The sequence below is a fragment of the Silurus aristotelis genome (genome assembly GCF_946808225.1).
Source record: "Silurus aristotelis genome assembly, chromosome: 6".
NCBI lineage: Eukaryota > Metazoa > Chordata > Actinopteri > Siluriformes > Siluridae > Silurus > Silurus aristotelis.
Genome location: NC_139579.1, coordinates 29,622,889 through 29,628,888, shown reverse-complemented (window position 1 = coordinate 29,628,888; position 6,000 = coordinate 29,622,889). Strand labels below are relative to the sequence as shown.

Below are 6,000 nucleotides of genomic sequence, written 5' to 3'. Positions count from 1 at the left end.
CCCAGGCCTCCTCGCCTCACCTCACCTACATCAGTACCTGACTCTACTAAAACCTGATGAACAAGATGTATTTTTTGAATTACCGCACGTAGTGAGATGTTTTTAAAAAAATTGTCCCTTATAAAGTCTTTACTTTTATTCTGAGATTATTATGATCACCTCTCAGCCAGGTGAGCTACAGGCTCCGCTCAGTGTAATAGCTTTGTGTATGAAGGGTAGACCGATACATATTATTTCCATTCTGCGTTCTGATTGGAGGACGCTTGGGGACGTAGGATTGAATTTTGTTTCACTTTATCCAGCGTATCATTGAAAGCAACGTTTTTGGCCAGAGCTCAGAGAGGCTGAGACACTTTGTAACAACAACAGGATGTAAGAAGGTGGTTTTCTTATCAGCTCTGTCTCAAGGTAACTTTCTTTCTATATCTTATATCTTTTTCTGTTTTCAATCCAAGTGTAACCTAAAGGGAAATGTGTTTTTTTTAAAATAACAAGACTGTGGGTTTTATTCCGGATTTTTACTCCTGTGTTAACGTTTCCTAGAAGCGAATACACACGTTGTTAGATATGAAACTGCAAGAAGGAGTCAGACATTTATTTCTCATTTACTTCATTTTTTGTGGGTGTGTTAATTTCAGGGTTTTTTTTTTTTCCACGGTTATTTTTGTAAATATCATCTAACCGGCTTGGTTTGTGTTGTCGGGACATTTTCAATCATTTTCACGAGTTAAAAAGTTTCCCCTGTTTGTCGCCAAGGGTTGGGTCGTGTCTCAAATAACCCCCCTTTTTTTATACAAGTGCACTACATTAGAAAGAAACCCAACGCCATTTATAGACCCTAGACAGTGCACTATTGATCCGTTTGGGATTCAGGCTTTTAAAAAAATGACGTGGGACGTTTTTGGGATTGATTTGATTGATTTTGCCTTTTTTCTGGTGAAGCCTTTCAGAAAATCTTGAGAGAATTGCTTTGAATTAAATATTTCCTGTGGAAATAGATTTATTCTTTAATCAACATTTTATTAATCAACATTTATTTGAGTATTTTAACATATCAGTTGTAAGTACAGCGGTGTGCCGATATACCGATAATGAGGTATACCGCGATTTTTTTTTCTTTTGTACCGATAACTGAGAGAATTGAAGAATGGAGCTTTGGGAAAAGCCGAAATTGTTTTCGTGAATGCCAGTGAGGTTTATGTGTACCGCCGGTTATCTATTTGGTTTAGTGTTTACGACCTTGGACTTCTGGTCAGACTTCAACTCAAGAAGTTGCCACTGCTAGGTCCTTGAGCAAGATGCTTAACCCTCGACTTCTCGGTTGTAAATCCCTCTGGAGAAGGACATCAGCCAAATGCCGTAAATATAAACGTCTGTCTACGTATGTGTCTATTTTTAGAAATGTAGCACGTCTCACTTTTTTGCCATCGCAGCAGTTAAATGTGTTTCTGAGCCTCCTCTTTTCAACAAACGGCCGCTGAGTCTTCTGTAACGCTTGATAAGATTTCAGAGCCAGCTATCTGAGACCCTCTTTATTACACAATCTCTTCCCACCCTCCAGGGTCCTCTTTTTAAGACTCCCAGCCCACGGTTCTTATTACGAGATCACAGGACCGGGAGTTGCTTCAACAGCGTGTGGTTATTTAGTCCGCTCTGGTTTTTTTTTTTTTTTGTTTTTTGGGTTTTGAATGGTTTATGGTTGTCGTTCTTGAGTTGTAGCTTCTTGATCGAAGAAGAGAGATTTTCATCATGGGATATTTTGAAATCCCTACAGGGTTTCCAGGGTATTTTGAGGAAAAACAGACCCACACAAAACACTGGGAATCATGTGCTTTTCTTTGACACAAGCTGCCTTTTTTTTTTTTTTTTTTTTTTGACCAGTGTGTTTGTTGCAAAAAAAGTTCAGCTTTTTTTTTTTTCTGAATTGGGAATCCGGGTGGTTTTAATCAAAGTCCCTTTGAATAGTTTTTCGGCATGGAGGTGATGATTTGATTCTTGTCTTTTTTTTTTTTAACATCATCCTCATTGTGCACTATTACAGTTTAGCGTTTCATTAGCCACTTTTCTTCATTTTTGCTCTTACTGTGGATATAATCATTTTCAGGCATATGGTACACTTTTTCTCTTTATCCATTTACCCAGTCCCGATGAATGATTTAAGGGAATTTGTCCTCTGTTTCTCCTCATATTTATACATGTGTGCCTCAGGAAGTCATGGCTAACTGTTTAAAGTTAAGTATAACTGGTATAACTGGTACCTATACTGTACAAAACTCTCACACACACACACACACACACACACACACACACACTGAACTGTGTACAACTACACAAACTGAACTAACACACTCAATTCTCATTTTAATTCTTACACACCCATGTCCTCAGTACCGCCCATATTATATTATTTTTATTATATGAATTATATTGTGCTGTTTTGCACCTCTTGATTGCTGCTATTGCACAACATTGTGTCAATGTTTAAACTCTTGTTTATAGTTTTCTCTTTTGCACATTGTACTGGATAACATTATACAGTAGGTTTATTGGTCGGCGCTACTTTGTGTTTTGTGTAGCCGTCCCACGCTGTGTTGTTTGTTTGTTTGTTTGTTTTTGTCTTGCACTGTTTGCACCAGGTTGCACACGATGCACTTTTATGTGGAGAGGACATTTAGATTAGTCCTTAACTCTGTGTTCTGTTATGTAGCTCGATGATGTGTGTGTGGTGTTTTATGTAGCACCAGGGATCTGGAGGAACGTTTATTTGTGTGTATGTATGTTTGTAGATTTTTTATTTTATTTTTTAGTATAGAAATGACTGTAGTCTTTTTTATTTATTTATTTATTTTATTTAATTTTTTTGTATATATATTTGATTCAACTTCTCAAGCTTTCTCAACATAAAGGTGCAGAGCCAATAAAATTTTGTTAATGTTCAACCTGAAGTGTATAAACCATTATAAAAAGGTGTGTATGTACAGTATATGCGGCTGTGTACATAGAATATTGCCTTCTATAAAAAGTGCATAGAAATGAGGTGAAATCACAGAGTAACTATACAGTTGTTCAAAGAACAAGGGGCAAATGGTATTTCTCCGGCTTTACGAACATCAAGAAGCAACGTATTACTTTGATTGTTTCAGCAGTTCTCTACGGTCCACGTTTACCCGTGTTCCAATCCTCAAGCGAGATCCGTTTCTCATTGGTGGAAACCGATTGGAGGGAAAATGACTTCATTTAATTCACACAAAGCACAATTAATAGTTCAGCGCTTTGTAAAAGACCTCCCAGGACAAAGGTGCATGATGTATTTCTGATGAAGTTTGAATGCTTGTAGGATTTATACAGACTTTATTATTATCAAATGTTGTGTTTTGTCCAAGCTGACTCAAGGTCACAGCAGGTCAAATTTCTTGAATAGCTTCCTTCCTGATTATCCCAGAGATTGTGCTTATGTTTACACACTCCGAGACTCCACACTCTTTTGTCCAATAGTCCATCTGTAGGAAATTCCTGTTAGAGCACCGTCTCTAAAATAAGTGAGTGATTATTGGGTTTGTCAGGATTTGAAGCAGGTTATCATCAGAAGAATGGATTACAGTTTGGCATGAAGACAAACGTGCTCCAAGCCTATTGTGGCATGCAAATGAGTAACTAGTAGGACTGTGCAGATATCGCTGAGAAATTTCCATAAGCAAAGTCAACTGAAAAAAACAGATTTTTTTTTTTTTTTGACAGTTTGGCCCATTTGTTATTGTGGAAATTAAATACAAACTATTTGTATGGGTATTTATCAGACAAACAGGAAAATAATGTTAATAATTTCTTTATGGGGAAAATCAAGTAGGTAATCTAGTAGACCTGTGTAGAAATTTGCTACTATTATTGTTCTTTGCATTTCCAATTATTTTGGCATTCATACTTATTTTATTATTGGGTTGTTGTTTTTAGTCACTTATGAGCAGGAAAGTCCTCTACCGTGATGAGGCCCAGTTGTTTTTTCTCTCTCTCTGTGTATACACGCGTGTACCGGTAGTTTATTAAATAGTCTTTCACACTCATGGAAATGATCTGACAATACGTTGCTCAGTTTATTCTCTGTGTTGAGATTTTGGAGCATTTGAATGGCAGCAGTAAACCAGTTAAAGGCGTTTGGCTTTTTTTTTTTTTTGGCATCAAAGGTTATCACCTGCTGTCTGGGGTAGTGAGTGGGTTATTTGCTGAAAAAAAAAAAAACCCTTGTCTGGAGTGATGATCTTTGAAGAGGGGAAACACCTCTCCAAAGGTGAAAAGGTGAATGTGATTATCATTTATTTCCTTTGGTGCAATACAGGAGTTACTGAATTTTTATTTTATTTATTTTTTTTAAATTTTTTAAATTTATTTCTTTTTAAGTTTAAGTAACCTATAAAGATATTAACCAAGCTTTATATTTATTTCTCTTTTTTTTTTAGTTTGCTAGATACAATCGTGTGCTGCAATATTTATGGTATTAATGCATTAAAATTATAACTTGATATCAATTCTTACCAGTGATTCCACAGTCTTGTGTCTTAAATGGACATTTGGTGCAGCGAAGATGAGGATGAGGTTCCCTCTTGAGTCTGGTTCCTCTAAAGGTTTGTTCCTTATGCCATCTCGGGGAGTTTTTCTTTGCCACAGTCGCCACCGGCTCGCTCATTAGGGAAAAATTTACACTTATAAAAAAACATCTTATTCATTTATCATCACCACATTATCTGTGTAAAGCTGCTTTGAGACAATGTTGATTGTTAAAAGTGCTATACAAATAAAAATTAATTAAATCGAATTAAAATTAAAAAATCAAAATTTTAGGGCTTAAATTTGCTGTTTTAGGTCTTAAATCATTTTTAACGGGTCTTAATTTTCCGATGTCCATGTAACGCTACTTGAAGATGTTAACTGCAATGCCCATGCAGCACTTTAGAATGGGTTTTGTTTCTTTGGTGTTGTAGTTCTTTCTTTTTTAATTCGCTGTATTACAACTGCAAATGAGAGCAACATGCAGCAGCCAATCAGCTTTCTGTTTATTGGCACAAATCTCTCTCGGATTGTAGCACAGACGTTTTTTTAAGTCAAGTGCAAGTTTAGCGATAGTCAGCATGAAAAAAATTAAATTAGGGTTTGTTTAAGGCCAGTTGCTGACTGTATTTGTGCGTGTTTAATGTTGTGATATCGGTCTTAAATTTCATTCTCAATGGTTCCTGAAAAGTATTAAATTTGACTTGCAGAAACCCTGATTGAAACATTTCAATCAGTCTCCCCAACTCTACAAGGCCACCATGAGATCCAAGGTGTCCCTGCCCTAAAGTGTTGGTCTCTTTCTCGATCTCTGAGTTTCCTTATACATATCTGAACCAGCTTTGCGTCAGGGTTCCCTGATGAATTATTGCTTACTCTCTGTAACGCATATGTTGCATCTTGGCGAATGCTTCAGGGAACAGATTTTTATATATGTGGGGTTTTTTTTGTTTGTTTTTACACCGGTTACATTTCACAAGGACGTGCATTTCACTGCATGTTGTACCCTGTATGTATGTGACAAATAAAATTTGATTTGATTTGGAATGGATTATGCAGCATGTTACTGTGATGAGCACTAAAGCGTATCAACCTGGAAAATAGCTGAGTCGGTCATTTTTAAACAGCTTCTACGGTTTCTAGATAAAGTCTGTAGTATGTCTAAGGCAACATTAGACATAGGACAGATTGCTAAGTTTATGTAGGAGAGCTTTGACTTGTAGCTACAATTTATGTTTAAAGATTTGTGGACACCAATCCATAAGATTAGTAAAAGCTTTTTGAACATCCCATTCCACATTTAGTTCTCGTTTGCTGTTCTAGTATCCTCCATTCTTCTGTGAAGATTTTGATCTCGACTTTGTGGAGATTTGTGCTCCGCTACGAAGGTGTTGGTGAAGTCAAGTACTGATGTAGGGTGAGGTGCAAATGCGTTTTGAAGGGTTCAGGTCCGAGCTC

General features: G+C 36.7%; 1 protein-coding gene across 2 annotated transcripts in view; it reads left to right on the top strand.

The window, feature by feature from the left end:
- The first annotated feature begins 291 nt into the window (after positions 1-291).
- b3gnt2b (UDP-GlcNAc:betaGal beta-1,3-N-acetylglucosaminyltransferase 2b) overlaps positions 292-6,000 on the top strand; it is a 29,776-nt gene continuing 24,067 nt past the window's right edge. Inside the window, exon 1 of one of the 2 annotated variants that reach the window (XM_083544811.1) lies at positions 292-408. The gene's annotated coding sequence lies outside the window, so the exon portion shown is untranslated. The remainder of the gene's footprint in view (positions 409-6,000) is intronic. The other variant, XM_083544810.1, reaches the window with a different exon arrangement.